Source organism: Panthera onca, chromosome D2 (genome assembly GCF_046562875.1).
Source record: "Panthera onca isolate mPanOnc1 chromosome D2, mPanOnc1 haplotype 2, whole genome shotgun sequence".
Classification (NCBI taxonomy): Eukaryota; Metazoa; Chordata; class Mammalia; order Carnivora; family Felidae; genus Panthera; species Panthera onca.
Window position 1 is genome coordinate 25,627,348 of NC_138349.1, and position 20,882 is coordinate 25,648,229.

The following is a 20,882-nucleotide window of genomic DNA, read 5'->3' on the forward strand; positions in this document are numbered from 1 at the left end:
GTGGAGAAGGTGGAAACGTGCCCGTAAGTCCCTTCTCTCATCACATTCACAAAACATTGAGAGTCTAACCCAAATTGGAAGCAGTGAAGAAAATGCTGGAAGAGAAGTAGAATAAATTGAAGAGTGTTCTAGCTCTTCTGTTGAGGGATCTAGACGCATCCTATCCCTCCTGATTTGGGGGAAACCAATCTCAATTATCCTTCTCAGTTCCCTATGCTTTGTTACCTTCATGATTCCCTTCTTCATTTTACTTTTTTTCCCCCCTCATACTTCTTTTCTGTTCTCTTTTTCCTTATTTTCTCATTCCACGTTCATTCCATGAACGTTTTCTAAATACTACAGCGAGCCTGATACAGACCAGGCCCTGTAGACACTAAGATGAATACAGCACCAGGGACGTGGCTGAGGGGAGGATAGAGGGGGAGCGTGACAGGTCTGGTTTGTGACATATGGAAGTTGAAGCCCCAACAGGATATCCCTGGAGGTAGACAGCACTGGTTGGGAGCGCTAGTCAGGAGCTCAGAAAGGAGGAAGATTTATTGAATGCCTGTTGTACTATAGACACTGTGTTCACTGGTGGGAATACAGTGAAAAGATAAAACCCAGCCCATTTATCCAAGGACTTTTAAGAAAACAAACAGCTGCATTCAAGTGTTAGAGGTGCAGAAAAATTGTGGGCGGGTGCAGAAGCGGTACAAAGGACAAGTGGTCAGATGTCCTATGTGGGGAATGAGGAAAGTCAGCCCCTCGGTTTCATTAAGCAGGCTAGCCAGGATGGTGTCCATAGGCATTCAATTTGCCACTGGCCTTTGAAGTTCTATTGATACCAAATTGTTCTAGCCAGTCTTGCCCATGGGAAAAGATTTGCTTTTCTTTCTTTCTTAAATGTTTATTTATTTTGAGAGAGAGAGTGTGTATATGTATGAGAGGGGGAGGGGCAAAGAGAGAGGGAGAGACAGAATCTCAAGCTGGGCTCCATCTCACAAACTGTGAGATCATGACCTGAGCTGAAATCAAGAGTCAGACGCTTAACCAAGTCATCCAGGCGCCCCAGATTTGCTTTTCTGATTTGTGTTCTTCTTTCTCTAACTGGGCACTGACCTCCTGGTAGCGGAAGAGTCTCCATGTCTATATGGGGAAAAGAAATCTGTGACTACATGTAAGACCTTCTTCCCAAATTGTTACAAGAAACCTAAAGTCGTTAGCTTTATTGTCAGGCTTAACACTATGCTGATTTTTCAAAATAGCCAATGATCTTTTGCTTTTCTTCCTATGCATTTCCTGGGCTCTAGAACAAGCCTGATGGTGTTCTGGGTTGAGTGCACAGACTTTAGTAAAGCTGGCAGTCTGATGGACTGCAAGAACTTTCTGAGAGTACAAGTAGATAATTGCTGTGAGGGTTTTTTTGGTCATGTGAGATCCGATCAAATCAACTTTCTATTTCAAAATCCCTTCCCAGCTTTTGTGATAAAATCCCCCTTGACGATCAACTTATCAGATCTTGAACTAATGGAAATTCCCTCCCATTCTACCCTACTCCCAACCCCATTTGTCTGAGCATCAGAGTAAATTCTCCCATCTTTCATCAAACACCCATTTTTGTCTGTCTCCTAACCTAAAAAAATCCTCATAGTCTGATTAAATGAGTTAAGGTTTACATAAACAACTTAACTCTCCCAGCCCTTTCTCAGATGTCTGAGTTAACTCAGACAAACCAAAAATGGAAACCCAAAGGTCACATACCTGCTGCATTTTTATCCCTTTAATGGAAAAGTCCCCTTTTGTGCTTTTCCTGTGCCAAGAACACTGTTCTCTATCCACAAGTTATTGCTAAGAAAACAGGCAGCCTTGAACATTGGTGGGAGGTTCTATATACAGTTAAGTCAGTCTGACTGCAATTAACCCAGATATTTCTTCTCAGTCTAGGTTTGTTTTTCCAGGTTTTGGATTTAGAAGGTCTACTTCCTTCCAAAATTACCTATTAAAATGTTATTTCAATTATGGCAATATATTATTATTGATGACCTGAACCTTATTTATGATACTCTTGCAAGTTACACAGGATTATTATGAAATCATTATAGTGAAGTGAAAGTTCCTTCTTGTTAGTTGTGGGGAAAGAGAAGCATTAATGGATCTCTCTCTCTCTCTCTCTCTCTCTCTCTCTCTCTCTCTCTCTATTAAGTTTTTATTTAAATTCCAGTTAGTTAACATACAGTGTAATATTTGTTTCAGGTATGCAATATAAGATTCCATACTTCCATACAACACCCAGTGCTCATCACAACAAATGCCCTCCTTAATCTCCTCACTTATTTAACCCAACCCCCACCTCCCCTCTGGTGACCATCAGTTTGTTCTCTATAGTTAGGTCTCTATAGAAGGTCTCTCTTTCTCTCTCTCTCTCTCTCTCTCTCTCTCTTTCTCTCTCTTGCCTTTGCTCATTTGTTTTGTTTCTTAAATTCTTAAATTATGATGTGAAATCATATAGTATTTGTCTTTCTCTGACTGACTTATTTCACTTAGCATAATACTGTCTAGCTCCATCCATGTTGTTGCAAATGGCAAGATTTCATTCTTTTTTTATGGCTGAGTAATATTCTATTGTGTGGGTGTGGAGATATATATATATATATATATATATATATATATATATATATATATTCTTCTTCTTCTTCTTCTTTTTTTTTCATTTAAGAGAGAGAGAGACAAAGCTTAAGCAGGCTCCACAGTCAGCAGTGGAGTCTGACATAGGGCTCGATCCTGCGACCCTGGGATCATGAGCCAAAATCATGACCCTGGGACCTGAGCCAAAATCAAGAGTCAGCCACTCAACCAACTGAGCCAGCCAGGTACCCCATATACCACATCTTCTTTATCCATTCATCAGTCAATGGACACTTGGGCTCTTTCCATAATTTGGCAATTATAGATGCTGCTGCTATGTACATCAGAGTATATGTATCCCTTTGAATTAGTATTTTTATATTCTTTGGATAAATACCTAGTGCAATTGCTGGGTTGGAGGATAGTTCTAATTTTAACTTTTTGAGGAACTTCCATACTGTTTTCCAGAGTGGCTGCACCAGTTTGCATTCCCACCAACAGTGTGAGAAGGTTCCCCTTTATTCATATTTTCACCAATACCTTTTGTTTCCTGTGTTGTTGGTTTTAGCCACTCTGACAAGTGTGAGGTGATAGCTCATTGTAGTTTTGATTTGTATTTCCCTGATGCTCATTAATGTTTTTAGCATCAGATTATTGGATCTTTATCATTTTTGTGGCTATTTAAAATTTTAATTAAGTCCTCTAGTAACAGGCCAAAGAGTTGGGGGATTTGAGATAATCAGAAATGAAAGTATTTTCTTTAAAATTTCAGTACCCCATTTCAGGTACTATTCCTCCTGTGGCCGCTTTATTCAATATAGATGAAACAAGCATAATCTGATAAACACAGAGTACATGGCAAAAAAAATTACCTTATAAAATACATTTGATTTTATGCCACACTAACTATCCTGACTGTTCAAGTATCTTGTTAGTATGTGCAATGGCTAAGCTTACTTCTTATTCCCAAGAGAAATGAGTGGATGGTAAAAATCATCAGGATCAGGGTTATTCTACTTAAGTTCATCATTGAGAATTGTTAAAACTTGCACCAGATTTTAGAAGAACATGCCTGGTCTACAATGTTTGATAATCCTTCAAGTTCCTCAGTATTTAGGATAGTTAAGAGCCTCAAAATGCATTTTGAACAGTTCCCCAAATGCCATAGCAAAACAAGCAAACAAAAACCTACATCTCAGTCCTGTCTCTACCATAGATGACCTTCAATAACATATTTAGTTTATTTGGATCTCAGTTTTCTCATTTGCATTATCATTAGGTGATCTCTAAGACCTCTTTGAGCTCCAAGATTTTATGATACTAACATTAGAAAAAAATTTTTTAAAAAATAACAAGAAAAAGGGGTGCCTGGGTGGCTCAGTTGATTAAGCAGCTGACTTTCAGCTCAGGTCATGATCTCGAAGTTCATGGGTTCGAGCCCTGCAGCAGTCTCAGTGCTGACAGCTCAGAGCCTGGAGCCTGCTTCAGATTCTGTGTCTTCCTCTCTCTCTTCCCTTCCCCCACACCTGCTGTGTCTCTCTCTTACTCAAAATTAAATAAACATTTAAAAAAGTTAAAACATTAGAATGATGCCCATTTTTACTAAAATTAGTCTCAAAGGTTCTTGCATCTTCTGAGAATTGGTACTTGTAAGTCTTGGGTGTTTGTGGTCTTGACAATGAGGGAGCTACATTTGAGTCTACATTGGAGTGAATCATTCTCAACGTTTGAATGTGAATATCTCTTCTTAAGGTCAAAATATTTTACAGAGTTCCACATGATGATATGTGTACTTCTGGAATCAAATGATTAAAAAATTAGGCAATGCCAGAGGGATATTTTGACTTCATTAACATTTAAAATGACTTTTTATTTTATTATTCACAACACCATCAATGTAGATTTAGAGAATTCATTACTTATTATGTATGTAAGTTTGGACAATATTATATATTATTATGTATCAGTGAGGATGCCTTCAACTCCAATAACTGAAAATACCAATTCAAATTGGCTTAAATGATAAGGAAGTTTATGGGGTATCTGGGTGGCTCAGTCAGTTGGGCGTCTGACTTTGGCTCAAGTCATAATCTTGTGGTTTATGAGTTGGAGCCCCTGTCTGGCTCCGTGCTGACCGCTCATAATCTGGAGCCTGCCTCAGATTCTGCGTCTCCCTCTCTCTCTGCCCCTCCCCCACTCATACTCTGTCTCTCTCTCTCTCAAAAATAAGTAAAATATTTTTTAAAAAGATAAGGAAATTTATAATCTTATATCCAAGGAATCCAGAGATAGGGTGGCTCCATGACTATTTATTCTGGCTCTCAGTGTTGTCATTGAGGAACAAGGATGTTTTCAATTCTCATCTCCTCACTGTGGTGATTTTGCTCTTGTGGCTGTAGTGTTTTAACAATTCTACATCACATCCAGACATAACAATATCCTGAAAAAGAAAAGGCTTATCTCTTCTTTGTCTCTTTAGAAGCAATAAGCCTCTCCCAAAAAGTCCCTAGATAGGCTTTCTTCATGTACAATTGGCAAGAAATGGGTCACAGTTCCTTCCTAAATCCATCATTAACAAGGGCAGTAGGTTAAAAGGAAAAGTGTCGGGGTAGAATTGAGAAGCTGCCACCATGACCACTATAACAGATAATACATTCCCAGTCTATACAGAAGACTATGCACAGAGCCATGGTAATAAGTTGACGTGTACTGCCCGATTCTCCTTGCAAATACTCTGGAAATGCTTGGTCAAATCCTATCCATTACACCAAAGTCCATAACACTCACCACACTGTTAATGATTTGTATTCTTTTGTGGATTAAAGAAATCAAATAAAGGCAAATCACCTTGTGTGTGCTTTTCTTGAGGATAAATGTCAAATACTGCAACAAATAGCACATGTCATGCTTTCTTAATATTTAATGTTGCTACTGAAAAAACAGATATCTGCCCACTGAACCAGTCTCAAATGAAATCACAGAGATCATGATTGGATACCATCACTGCCAACGATGTCTGCTACAAGAATAGTAATAAAAGAGGTCAGTCAGAAATAAAGACTTACTCAGACAAAAAAAATTGAGGGAGTGAGTTGTCAATAGACAGGTCTTTTAAGAAATGTTAAAAGAAGTTTTTTAGAAAAAAGGATAATTATATAGGTCAGAAACTCAGGTCTACATAAAGTAAGGAAGAGAACTGAAAAAGGAATAAATGAAGGTACAATAAAAACTTCTATTTTTCTTATTACTAATTTATCTAACAGACAACAGTTTGTTCAAAATATATTTTGTGTGTATGTGTACAACATATGTGTGTATGTATAATACATATATGTATTATGTACATATATTATGTATATAATATATGCTTATATGTAAGTAAAATGAAATACAGCAATGATACAAAGGACAGGAAGGAGGAGTTGGAATTATTTTGCTATTGTAAGATACTCACACTAACATGAAGTGGTATAGTATTATGTGTAAGTGGACTTTACTTGTAAATGTAAACTCTAGGGCAACCAGTAAAAAAAAAAAAAAAAAAAAAACAAAAAAAAACCAACCTTTAAAAAGAGGTATAACCAAGAAAGGAGAGAAACTGGAATCATATAAAACACTCAACTAATATCACAAAGGCAAGAAAAAGAATGGAAGACAAAAATAGAAACAAAGAAAAAGGGTAACAAAGAAAACAGTAACAGACATGATAGGTATTAACCCAGCTGTTATTAATCATCACTTTGAATGTCTATGGTCTAAATATCTAAAAGACACAGTTGTCAGAGTGGATCAAAACACAAGACCCAATTATATGTTGTTTACAAGAAAACTACTTTAAATATAAAAACACATATAGATCAAAAGTATGGATGAAAAATAAAAAGATGGAGAAAAATATACCATGCTATTATTAATGTAAAGAAAGTAGGAATAGCTTTTTAATTTCAGAAAAATCAGACTTCAAAGCAAGGAAAATTATCACAGATAAAGAAGAGGATTGCATAAAGAATAAGTCAATTGTAGAACAAGACAGGACAATCCTTAATGTATATGCACCTAAAACCAGAGCATCTAACTATTATGAAGCAAACAGCAATAGAATTTCAAAGAGAAATAGACGAATCCACTATCATAGTTGGAGACTTCAACATGCCTCTATCAGAAATGGACAGATTCAGGAGCACCTATGTGGCTCAGTTGGTTAAGTGTCCAATTTAGGCTTGGGTCATGATCTTACAGTCTGTGAGTTCAAGCCCTGCATCTGGCTCACTGCTGTCTGCACAGAGCCTGCTTCGCATCCTCTGTCTCTTCTCTCTCTACGCCTCCCCTACTCTCTCTTTTTCTTTCAAATATAAATAAATGTTAAAAAAAAAAAAGATAGGAATGCAAGCTGGTGCAGCCACTCTGGAAAACAGTATGGAAGTTCCTCAAAAAACTAAAAATAGAACTACCCTATGACCCAGCAATTGCACTACTAGGCATTTATCCAAGGGATACAGGTGTGCTGTTTCCAAGGGACACATGCACCCCCATGTTTATAGCAGCAATATCAACAATAGCCAAAGTATGGAAAGAGACCAAATGTCCATTGATGGATGAATGGATAAAGAAGATGTGGTATATATATACAGTGGAGTATTACTCAGCAATCAAAAAGAATGGAATCTTGCCATTTGCAACTATGTAGATGGAACTGGAGTGTATTATGCTAAGTGAAATTAGTCAGAGAAAGACAAAAAACATATGACTTCACTCATATGAGGACTTTAAGAAACAAAACAGATGAACATAAAGGAAGGGAAACAAAAATAATACAAAAACAGGGAGGGGGACAAAACAGAAGAGACTCATAAATATGGAGAACAAACTGAGGGTTACTAGAGGGGTTGTGGGAGGGGGGATGGTCTCAATGACATGTCTGATTTCAATGACATGGAATTAAACTAGAAAACAACAGATAACTGGAAAATCCCAAATACTTAGAGATTAAACAACATTCTTCTAAATAACACAGGAATCAGAGGAAATACCAAGATAAATTTTAAAGTATTTTGAACTAAATGAAAACACTATATGTGTTATCAAAATTTGTGATATGCAGTTAAAGCAGTGTTTAGAGGGAAACTGATAGCATCATATGCTAATATTAAAAAAGAAGAAAGATTTAAAATCAATCATCTAAGTTTCCACTTTAGGAAATGAGAAAAAGAGCAAATTAAATCCAAAGGAAGCAGATGAAAAGAAATAACAAGAATTATAGCAAAAATCTATGAAATTGAAAACAAGAAACCAATGGAGAAAATCAACAAAACCAGAAGTTGGTTCTTTGAAAAGATCGATAAAATTGATTAGCCTGTAGTAGGCTGACTAAGAAAGAGACTCCATAATTTACTACTGTCAGAAATGAAAGAGAGGACATTACTACAGATCCTACTGACATTGAAAGGATAATAAAAGAAAACTATAGGGCGCCTGGCTGGCTCATTTGGTAGAGCATGTGACTCTTGAGCTCAGGGTTGTAAGTTTGAGCCCCACATTGGGTATAGAGTTTACTTTAAAAAAAACTCTTTAAAAAAAAATTTTTAAGGAATCACTATAACTCTACACCCACAAATTTGATAACTTAGATGAAATAGACCAGTTCCTTGAAAGATATGATTTGCCAAAACTCACAAAGAGAAATAGACTATTAGGATAGGCTTATATCTCTTAAAGAAATGGAATCAATAATAACCTATTTTAAAAAAACATCAGTCCCAGATATATTCACTGGTGACTTTTACCAAACATTTAAGGAAGAAATTATACCAATCCTCTACAATCTCTTTCAGACATTAGAAGCAGAGGAAATACTTCTAGTTTATTCTATAAGGCCAGAATTACCCTAATACCAAAACCAGACAAAAATGCTATAAGAAAACTAGAGACCAGTATCTTTCATGAATATAGACATAAAAATTCTCAAAAAAATTAGCAAATCAGGGGCATCTGGGTGGCTCAGTTGGCTAAGCATCCAAGTTCCACTCAGGTCATGATCTCACCCCTTGTGAGTTCAAGCCCCACATCAGGCTCTGTGCTGACAGCTCAGAGCCTGAAGCCCACTTCAGATTCTGTCTCAGTCTCTCTCTGCTCCTCCCCCACTCATGAACTGTCTTCCATCTTTCTCAAATACAAGTAAACATTAAAATTTTTTTTAAAAACTTAGCAAATCAACCATATCAATGTGTAAAAAGAATTGTACACAATGACCAAGTGGAATTTATCCCAGGTATGCAAGACTGGTGCAACATTTGAAATCAATTATTGCAATCCATCACGTCAATAGGCTAAAAGAGAAAAATCACATATTTGTGTCAATAGATGCAGACACATAGATCAATGGCACATAATAGCTCAGAAATAGACCAATACTTATATAAGTAATTGATTTTTTGACAAATTTGCAAAGGTAATTCAATGGAGAAAGGATCATCTTTTCAACAAATGGTGTTGGAACAATTGGACACCCTATATAAAAAAAATAAATAAACCTTAATAGATACCTCTCACATAGAAATTAACTCAAAATGATTCACAGTTATAAATTTCAAGCTGAAAATAATAAAACTTCTAGAAAAAATATATGAGAAAATCCTCATGAACTTGGGTTGGGCATGTTTCTTAAACATGGCTTTAATATACAATTCATAATAGGAAAAAAATGATAAATTGGACTTCCTCTCCAAAGTGTTCTATTAAGAAAACGACAAGTCTAGCTACAGGCTAGGATAAAATATTTGCAAAACACCTCAAAGAGGATTTATACCCAGAATATATATAGGATTATAAAAATTCGATAATAAGAAAACAATGCAATTGGAAAATGGGCAAAGATCTGAACAGATAATTCACCAAAGAAAATAAATGAATGAGAAATAAGCACATGAAATGATGATCCACATCATTAGTCAACAGAGAAATGCAAATTAAAGCCATAACATAATACCACTCCACACTTACTAGAATGATGAAAATCAAACAAATGTACAATACCAACAGCTGACAAAGACATAGAACAATATGAGCTCTCATACATGCTGGTGAAGATGCAAAATGTTACAAACATTTAAAAAAAACAATTGCTAGTTTCTTAACAAATTAAATCTATATTTACCTAGGTCAGCATTCCACACCTAGGTATTTGTCCAAGAGAAATAAAAAACTTATGTTCACACAAAATCTGTACATAATGTTTAAAGCAAACTTCATTCATAATTGACAAAAACTGAACACAATTCAAATGGCCATCAACATATGGATGTATAAAAATTGTATATCCAAAAAATTGAATATTACTTAGTGATAAAAAGAGGCAAACTAATGTTCACAACACGGATGAATCTCAAGTTCTAGTCCAAGAAGCCAGCCTCAAAAGGCTATGTATTGTAGGATTCCATTACATGACAACCTGGAAAAAGGAAACCATAGCAATAGGAAACAGATTAGTAGTTGACAGGGGCTCTAGATGGGGATGGATTACAATGGTACACAATGGAACTTGGGGATGGGATGGAACTATTCTAGATCTTGAATGTGGTGGCTATACAACTATATGCATTTGTCAAAACTCATGGGGCACAAAAAAGGGTAAACTTTACTGGACTTAAATGATCTGATTTACGTCTGATTCTGGCAAATGGCTAAAACACCAAGGGCCCCAAAACACAAGCTGGGAACCACTGATGTAAGAATAGTTTGGAAATTTTTAGATGAGTGTTATAATCACTGGAATGTTGAGTCAATGAGCATGTCAGGGAATAAGACCTGATTTCAGTGTGAGTCTATATATTAGAGATATACCCATGAGGAAAACAGTGGTAACCACAAACTAGATAACAGGGTGTGGTCTTCATCTGAATGAAGATGGTCCTTGTGTGGACATGTTTTATGAGAGCCAAGCCCATCTTCTGAATCTTGGAATATAGTACAAGAAAATGCTCATCACCTGATGCAGACATTTCAGATCTTTGGGCTAAAGGCCATTAAAATCCAGTAGTAAATCCATCTGTCATGTGGCTTCCTGCTATTTTGTTGAATTGTTTTTCCTTGCTCCCCAGTAGGGATCAGGCCTAACATATTGGTCTATTTAAACAACTAGTCTATTTACATTCGGTTACTCATTCTTGAGAGCTCATCTTTTTTTCTATGAGCAATATTGAACTTATAATCTCCTTGATGCTTCTGACATCCCTTCTATGTAATTTCTGAGCAAATAAAGTATGAATAACTTGGCTTACCCCAGCTCTTAGAGAGGTTTAACACTGCCAGTGTGGGCAGGTAAACAGTTCCAAACAGAGGAATTACTTCCAGCCCAGATAGGAGGATTTTCATTTCTTCCATAAATGGGGGAATCTTTTGGAATCTAAGGTATATATTTTCTCTGATTATGAAAGGGAAGCAACTGCTAAGAGTAACACTTCACATATTTTTCTTTGGCTTATTGCTGTCTTTTGATAAAAAGTAATCTATAAATATTTATTATTAGAAACAAGTTACAGGGGCGCCTGACTAGCTAGGTCAGAGGAGCGTGCAATTCTTGATCTCAGGGTTGTAAGCTGAAGCCCCACATTAGATATAGAGATTACTTAAATAAATAATTATTGTGAAAAAAATGAAAAGAATTATAGATAATTTAGTAGGGCATGTGTTAGCAATAACACATGATGGTTTTAAACTAATTAAGTATATTATTTACAGGTAATATATTCCAGTATTATCCCATTGTCTTAATATCTAAAGTCTTCAAGACAGAAAATAAAGCCATTTTTTATACCTCCCATGTATTAGGTAATGAACATAGGACAAAAAAATGGAAGCAGGGAAAAGTCCAAACCAAGGGAATGATCTTTTTTTCTCCCATATCCTCCTGCAAGCTCTAACAGATGGCATCTTGAGGAAGGTAGAAGGTGGCCTTTTGAATGAGAGAAAAGGAGGAAAGTTGCTATGGTCAGTGGTTGGCTTGGAAAAATCTCAGTGTCATCCTAAGCCCTACTCTCTTTGTCATCCTAGCAGCAATCACTAAACGCAATGTGTCTGCCCAACCTCCCTGATATTGGCCCCTTTGGTTCTTTTCCTTTTTCATCTTTGCCCTGCTAAACTTCAGCCTTTATCTTTCACCTAAACTATTGCCCTAGTGTCCTTACTGGTCTCACTATCTCATCTCTTCTGGTCCACTCTACATTGTCACCATATTAATTTTTGTTCCACCAAGTTCTCATCATTCCATTTTTTGACTTCCCATAAATCCCTCTCACCCATGGAACGATGTAGACATTCCTCAGGCTGGCATTTCAGATTCCCCATGATCCAGCTGGCACACCCTATACCTCCAACCTCTCCCTATCTTCTCTTTTTTCATGGTATGTTTTACCATCCTCCACCCAAGCCTTACTCTTTCCTGTGTTTGTGCCTCTCATGCTGGATCCTGTGCTTGAAATTTCAGCTCCACCTTCAGCTTCTTAATACCACCCATCTTTTTCAGTCCAACTCAAATGACATCTCTTTCATGAAACATTAGGTGACGCCCACAGCTGGATACCCATATATCTTTTTTTTTTGTATTGTAAATTCCTTAAAGGTATGTTTTACATCTCATCCTCAATTGTGTCTATACACCCAATGCCATGTTCACAGTAGACAATAGGTATTTGTTCATTCATTCAACAAATGTTTATGGGTTCTGAGTGGGTAAATGAGTAAATAGATCTGAAATTAGAAATGGAAGGAAAGAAACCAGGTGCTCTGTTATAATAAAGGCAGCAAGGAACACAGTTTGGGAACAATTCAAGAACTATCAGAGAGAGGAAAAGAAGATGGAGACCTTAAGCCCACATGCGGAAGGGCAGGAGTTGGTACTATTTCTCAGCTGCATCCTCCCAAAAGCCAACTTGCTCCATAATTCTGACATATGCTATTGTCATCATTGTTTACAGGGAGTTCTTATCCAGGAGTACATGCAAACAAAGAGAAAGTTAGGCAGAAATATGTCCTTCTAGTCTTAGAAAGATGGTAGCAAACTGCAACAAGTAATTATTGTATCGTTTTTAATTTAATATGTAGGAATTCTTTTTTTTTTTTTTAATTAGTGGGTTTACTATCCGACAAAAGAGCTAAATCAATGACTGTAGATACTGGAATTATCTCATTAAATATAAAATGATTTTCTCTCACCTCCTTCTCAGTGAATTTCTTATTGTCTCTTAGGAATGCAAGGCGAGCATATCCCAAAGCCTCAGGATTCCTGGATGAAAGTTTCATGAGAACAACATATCACTACCATGTGATGTTTTATAAGAGGGTCACGAAATTGGTAGAAATCCACTGATAGGGTACATTCCTTTAAGCCAAGTAAGTAAAGAAAACTCTGTGTTCACAAAGATTAATGAAGCAGTGAATAGTCATTTGACAAAAAACACTCACCCTGTTACTAAAAAGTGGATTTACACATCACTTTTCAGAAACTTGGCAACCATGTAAAACAGGGTCCACCCACACTCACGTTGCTCAGCAAGTGATGAGAATCTGGGCACCAGGTGCCAATCTGGGCTACACGTGAACAGACACCCTTTCTCCCCAACCTATTTAAAAGTCAGTAGATAATTTGGAGTGGATGAATATTTTTCCGGTTGCCTCTTAAGGAAATTTTCTTTCTAGTCCATCACAAATTGATGAAATGTGACTCATTAACAGAGCTCTGAATGGAGGAGGGAACAAGAAACACCTTTCCGGTGTCTTAGTCACTGCTACTTCCTAACCTTGACTCTTTGTTCCTTCATTTTAGCAAGGATTTTGTTGTTTTCTGGTTAATTTAAAACATGTAAAAGACAACTCCCTTAGTACCAGGAGTATGGTAGGAACTTAATTCATGAATGTTGAATGAATATAAGATTTCTTTCACTCCATGTACCAAGGTAATGTCTTCTTATAAATGATTTTGCTAAGGGGCTCAGTTGGTTCAGCGTCTGACCTTGGCTCAGGTCATGATCTTATGGTTCGTGGGTTTGAGACCCACGACAGGGCTTTGTGCTGACAGTGTGGAGTCTGCTTCCAACTCTGTCTCCCTCTCTTTGCCTCTCCCCTGCTCATGTTCTCTCTCCATCAAACATTAAAAAAATTTTTTTAATAAATAAATGATTTTTGCAAGCACGATAAATGGTGAACGTTGAGTAGAATATAAACACTTGAATTCTTTTAATTTCCTTCTTTCCCAAAGTGCCTAGTACAGGACTGTGTAAATAGCGCGCACACATACACACACACACACACACACACACACACACACACAGGCTTATTAGCTATTGAGTTAGCTTAGAGGATCTTGGATGAATTACTTTAGGGTTTATCTATTTTGGGTCTGACTTTTCCATTGTCCCTGGAGAGTACCAATGTTATTATAGGACCCCAAGGGGAGAGGAAAAAAAAAAGCCATGCTGATTCCAATGGTTGGGTAGCATGTTTGGTTTTATATTTATATATTTGGTTATAGTTAAATAACTGTTTGGTCCATGATTGCCAAGTCCTAATAGACAGATTTTTATCTAAAAGCATCAATAAACTATACCAACACCATAATGCTCTTGACTGCAAATATCCCCACTATTCAGATGGTTTTTGTTCTGATTTAAGTTGTCATTTGCTCTCAGGCCTGATCTATTTTGATATTGCTTACTTTCTTTCATCCCAAAGCCATGGGCATATTTAAATTTTAATGATACACAAGGCAATGGGTAATGAGGGTTGGAGGAATATAGGCTCTGCCACTGTGTAAAAAAAAAAAAACAACAAAAAACAAACCCACTCCTCCTCCTGTGTCTTCCTTTACTCTCACATCACTACCAAGCCTGCAACACTTTGGATGCTTAGGTCACCAAAAGTCAGTGGGGGGAGGGGGGTTCCCTCATCAGACAACTCTGCAACACCAGTTGTGTGTCCTAAAATTTAACTCATTCAGACACTGTCTGCTTGGAAATAGAGTCAGATCCCACAGGGTAAGGGCTTGGTGCTACAAGACTGCCCCCCACTTCAGATGCCAGTTGTAAGTCATAGGTCCCCAGGTTACCCACAACTTCTGTCCAACTTGGCTACAAATCAGAGGTTCCTGTGACCTCCTCCCCCTTGGATTCACTTATTTGCCAGAGCAGCTCACAGAACTTAAGGAAACACTTATTTATGTTTATCAGTTTATTAAAGGACATGATAAAGGATATAGATGAACAACCAGACTAAGAGATGCATTGGGTGAGGTCTCGGACATTCCTGAGCACCTGAGCTTCTGTCCGTGTGGACCTGGGATGTGTCACCCTCCTGGTACGCGGATATGTTCACCAACCTGGAAGCTCTGTGAACCCCATACTGTTGGTTTTGTATGGAGGCTTTATCAGGTAGTTATGATCAATCATCAACTCCATTTAGGGCCACTTATTAAGTGTAAAATCTTTGGCCTCATTATTCGACCTCCCTGAGTTTCACTTTTCTCGGCTATAAAATGAGAGCAACTCTTAGAGTTTCTATAGGGATTAAATAAAATACCATATGTAAAATATCTGGCACACAATAGACCTTAGAAAACACTAATTCCAGTCTCTCTTCTTTCTTAATAATCCAAATACTGATACAGTACCAGTGTAGAGTTGCTTCCTGATGTCCATTTAAGAACATTTTCCATGTGCCTTAAAACACCTCCCTCCCCTGACTAATAAGGCCCTGTTCTCCCTGTAGCTTCACTCCCACTGCCACCCTACCTTCATTTGGTACAGTTAAATAGATTGGCATCACTTTTCCTCAAATTCATCATGCTTCTTCTACTTCATAGCCTTCTCAAATATTTTCTTCCCTGTCTAGATTCTAGAACATTCTCAATCCCTCCTTTCACCTGTACAACCTCTGTTTAACCTTCCTCTGTCAGTCTGAATGTTACCTTCTGAGCAGGACTTGTCCTTCCACCTCTCCTCTGAATGATCTCTCCTCTTCTCTTCTCTGGTAATATCCAGAATTCTTTCTTTATTTGCGCTGAATTGTTTGGGGTACGCACACCATCTGTTATAAATTGTGTCTCCCGTGCTCGCTTCGGCAGCACATATACTAAAATTGGAACGATACAGAGAAGATTAGCATGGCCCCTGCGCAAGGATGACACGCAAATTCGTGAAGCGTTCCATATTTTTTTTTTTATGGTATACTCTATCATTAAAAAAAATCCACAAAATTTTCCATCTGTTTTAAATAAAGTATGAATGGATATGATGCTAATTGGCAGTACTTGATTTTTTTTTAAGCATTAAAATTTTATATATAAAATAAAAAAAAAATTGTGTCTCCCACCCCCAAATTTAGATGGTGAAATTTAACCCCCCTTACTTTATAATGTGACCACAATCTGTAGATATGGCTTTTTTTTTAATGTTTATTTATTTTTGAGAGAGGAGAAAAATAGCGAGCAAGTAAGCATGAGTAGGGGAAGGGCAGAGAGACAGAGACAGAGAATCCCAAGCAGGCTTTGCGCTGTCAATGTAGAGCCTGATGCAGGGCTCGATCCCACAAACCTTCAGATCATGACCTGAGCTGAAATCAAGAGTCAGAAGCTTAATCGAATGAGCCACCCAGGCACCCCTGGAGATATGGCTTTTAATGAAGTAGTTAATATGAGGCTGTTAGGATGGGCTTTAATCCAATCTGACTGGTGTCCCTGTAAGAGGAGATTAGGATATGTAGCAAGAGAGAGACAGCTGGGATGCTGAGCGCGTGCGCGCGCACACACACACACACACACACACACACACACACACAGAAAGGCCAAGTGAGAACACAGCAGGAAGACAGCCCTCTGCAAGCCAAGGGAGAGGCCTCAGGAGAAACCCAAGCTGCCCACATCTGGTCTTGGACTTCCAGCCTCCAGAACTGTGAGAGAATGAATCTCTGTTGTGTAAGCCACCAGAATTTTGTTCCGGCAGACTTAGTAGAGTAATATGTTGTTTAAGACCTATCTTGTTCCACCAGACTGTGAACTCCATAAGGACAGAGAATATGTCTACATTTCACCACTGAACTCTCAACAAATAATGTCTGGCTCTAAGCAGGAGCCAACATGTTTTCGTTTAACTCATGAATTAATGAATAAATGAATGAATGATGCAGGCTTATGTCAATTTTATGCTGAAAGCTCTCCATCTTCCAGATTCTCCAGTGCTCTTTTCCCATGAGATCCAGGGCAGACACGTTGAGTAAGTATTTATTTGGGGTAAGTAGGAACATCCCAGATACAAGAACCCAGTAGTGTCACATTCTAGGTCATTGAAAGGATTCTGAAGTGGGTTATTCCAGCACAGAATATTGGGAGCTTAGGAATGAGATGGCTGCAGGTGGTACTCGGTGGCCTGCTACCCTTCTAGTGGTGTGAGTGCCCACAGTGGCAGGGCACAGACATGCATTAGTGCTATACTCCAGGAATCCTACGGCTCTCCTCAGGACTGGGAATACCACCTAAGCGAGTCCCAGGTTCAGACCTCCCATATTACCAATACCAAGAATCTCAAGTTAGTCTTTAGGGGTCCTGAAAAGCCAGATGCTCAGCAGGCTTTCAAGAGAAGTATATAGATTAGTATAAATTGACCCTTTAGGGAAGTCTAATGGGTCCATGGAACGTAGCTGAGGCCACAGAGTTTCTAGGCATCCACACTTGTCTTTGGGTATCTGGAGACTGTTTGCCTGATTTGAGTGGCAAGAAGGTCCTTCACCATCCTCAACAGTATCTATCCATTATTTAGTAGCTAAATGCCTAAAGTCCTGTCACTAATATGTCACTCTTTGGAGTAAACACCACTCTACCTGGCTGCCCCTTTAAAAAAAAAAAAAATGAATCCCTATGCCACCAACTGTGCCATATTTGCATTCACTAACATCTTATTCTGAATGAGTTGGCCCATTTCCTCCAGGTGGGCTTGACCCTGCTTGGGTCAGAATGCAGGGAAGAGGGCAGAGGCATCTACAGGAGAAACAGGTCTTGAATATAAACCATGCCAACTTCATAGGTTTTCCGGGCTCGGGCCTGTTGACCACAGGCCCCCCAGAAGCTTGGCCACACCATGAGTCATGCGTTTTGGGATTTTTACTATTCTGTGGCAGAGAGGAAAGGGAAAACCAAATTGTGGCAGTTCTCTGGCTATGGAAGATAAGGAGAAGTAATAAAGGGCATTTCCTTTACCTTTGTTCCCTTTTCCCCATGGACCCATAAATGGTTAATGGGCCTACCCCTGTAGGAGAAACTTTCTGCCTCCTGTGAAGTTTGGTTCCTGGAGGCAGATCTTTTTTAAATGCAGCAAGTGTCAGATAATTGGAAGGGTGGAGTCACTGTAAACCCCGACACACCTTTGTCAGGACTTGTTAGGGAGCAAAGAATTGAAAGGAACAAGGGGTAGAGCAGGAGAAGTGAACATTTTTGAAAGATCACTCAGCTCTAACACACCTGAGCTGGGTCTGGATAAAAAAAGTGGGGCCTGCAAACATCTTGGAGAAAACACCAGGAGGAGAAAGAGAGAGAGGGGTTGATTCAAAGTTGTTTCCAGTTCCTTCCAAATCTCAAAGGAGGTAAGTAACAGGAGTTATCTGCCCTTTCTCCCTTCTTCTGGGACTTTGGTTTGACATTGGCTGTTTAGAACTCAAGTATTTGTTGGGAGAAAATAAGAGTGAGTTGTTAAGGTTCAAGTGTTGTGCTTGAAGTGATTAATTGATCACAAATGGTTACTTTGGTTTCTGCGTTCTGCTCTGCTCTGGGCAGTTCTTTCAAAGGAATGAGAAGAAAGATTCATCAGCGGGAAGGAGAGAAAGGCCAATTTAGATAACTTGGACTCTAGTGGCCAGTTTGTTTTTCTTTTTTTGGTATTTTCAGTATTGCAAATGGCTTGTGTTGAGTTGTTTCATTTAGATTATGACAGAGTTGGTAATTCCTTCAATCTCAGCCTCTCACTCTCCTGCTACCTCTGTTTCCTTCTCTTCCCTCAACAGCAGACAACAGCTCAGAGGGGGAAGTTAAAGAGTCGGTAAGTGGGAGCTTCTCAAAGCAGCCCCTCAGCTCTGAGAGGTGAGGGGCTGCCAGGGGACCTCTGTGCTGGCAGGTTCCGATTAAACTCGAAAGTATGGATGGACATTGTTGTTTACCACACTTTCAAAATACTACTGCCGCTAATCTAAAGTGTAATATCTGAAATGATATGATTAATCCAGGAATTTCCTGGTGTCAAACTTAGAACAAGAAAAAAAAGAGAGAAAATTTTGTCTGTGCACACACTTTTACTGGTTAATTTGTCCCCACCCCTAAATCATTTTGGTGTGAGAATTTACCAACTTCAGTATCTCACTGGACTGCACTAACTTCTCAAAGACAAATTGCCACTTTGCTTTCTGAAGGATAGGCAAAGCCTCTGGCACATCACTTTGTTTGAGTAGCAAATAGTTGAATTTGCTAATATCCATAAAATATAGTGCGATTTTTAAAAGATAGCCATTTGAAAAGCAAAATTGTTTATTCTCACCCCTATCTGCTCTCTCTTGGAGTTAAGTCACAGATCTAAGTCAGAACTAGACTAGAGAGGACATCCGGCCCCTGATGTATGCCCCTCAGAGAATCAGAGTGTCCAGCTGTACTCTGAGCCCCTTCAAACACCCACACAAATCCGATCAGAGTTTACATGGGGGGCAGTTAAAGAGTCTTGCTTCAATCTTGGATGGAAACTCCGATTCATGAAACTGATCCCACCTAAGAACTAACCCCATTCTTAGATTAGGTCTGGCCAAAAGGAGTCTATGTCTACGTGGTTTGGGGCTTTTCTGCTATTGTTAACGGCCTCCGGACTTAACGAAATGTGGCTGTAACCAAGAGGCATGATCACAAAGCTGGTGCCTCAAATCCCCCAACCTCAAGTGATAAAAATCAAGGATGCCAAATGTAGCAAAGGTGGCACACCCATTGCCGAGATGTTGCAGAGATAAAAACCGCTGAGACCATCAACCCTAGGACATTGGTTTTCCTGGCCGTCACGCTGCTCGCTCCTTCTGTGCTAACAGATCATAGCTAGTGGATGGTTTTCTCACATTTGGACCATTTTGTTGCTTTGTTTTAAAATTTGAAGTGTACAGAGAATGGAGTAATAGAAGCTGTAAAAATTACTTGCGATTCCTTAGCAGACTATAGAAAGATTAATTCCTAAAATAAGAACACTTAGCTTCTCCATTCCCTTCCTTACTAAAGACCAAGGGTCTCATGGGTCATTAGAATAAGGTCAGTGTGATAGTTTACTACCCCTGATAGCAGTTTGTCCTTGTGTGTGCGGGTCTTTCTCCACGTCATCCTGGGAATAGTTTTAGGTGAATGTGACATTTAAATGAAGTGGAAAGAAAAGAAAATTCAAAAAAGTAGAAAAAAGAAACATCTTCAAAAGATCATTAACTATGAAATAATCACAAAGCAGCCCCTTAGAACTATGGATGGAAATTAGCATAGTTTTGGAATTGAGAACCTAGTGATCTGCCCTTCCTTGATTCTAGTGAAATGGCCCAAACATCAAAGAAGTTAAAATTAAGGAGTTAAAAATTATGTGACTTGACAGTGCTTCCATTAAGTAGTGTTTTGGAGAAAAGCACAGTGGGTGAGCACGCCCAGAAGAGGCAGCCTCCGCACATGCCCGGGCCTGCCAGTCTCCTTTCCCCAGTGTTGCACCTCTTAAAACTATCTGCACTGAAAATGTTTGAAAAGGAAGTCCTTTGGGAATGCTGTAGATCCCATGGGACCATCCCAGTCAAGGTTTGTGCCTCGACCCATTGCTTTCCATTTGATAAATCACTTAAAAAAATTTCATGTTAAGTTTTTGGTCTAAAGGAATCTGTCTCCTAGCACATCCCTACCACTTCAGACTATCAGTCTGGGAGCCAGCTCAAAGTCTGTCTCAGATTTTGAGACAGTCATCAGAACTCCATCCTCTGTATTCCAGGCCTAAGAAATCATTCTGTATGGCCATGGGACACAGCCATCTGAGGGGCCTCAGGCCAAGAAGCAGGGGTCCATCCACCTGCACCCACCTTGGGCACATTCTTTCCCAGAGTACCTTCTAGTAAGGATCCCCCAGGCCCTGGAGGAGGGTATCCGATTTCTTAGCAGGTGATGTCCTTGTGCCTTTCGGGAGCTGAGGAACCCTTTACATTTTCCAGCACATCTCAAGGCTCCATCTTTGGAACTTAAGAACAAG

General features: G+C 38.7%; 1 protein-coding gene and 1 non-coding gene across 2 annotated transcripts in view; both read left to right on the forward strand.

The window, feature by feature from the left end:
• Positions 1–15,702: 15,702 nt before the first annotated feature.
• Positions 15,703–15,809, forward strand: LOC132685709 (U6 spliceosomal RNA). Its single transcript, XR_009613278.2, has one exon. It is a non-coding gene; the product is annotated as a U6 spliceosomal RNA (small nuclear RNA).
• A 2,112-nt stretch (positions 15,810–17,921) lies between these two features.
• The window catches only part of COL17A1 (collagen type XVII alpha 1 chain), a 51,589-nt gene continuing 48,628 nt past the window's right edge, over positions 17,922–20,882 (forward strand). The window contains exon 1 of the mRNA XM_060641578.3: positions 17,922–18,228. The gene's annotated coding sequence lies outside the window, so the exon portion shown is untranslated. The remainder of the gene's footprint in view (positions 18,229–20,882) is intronic.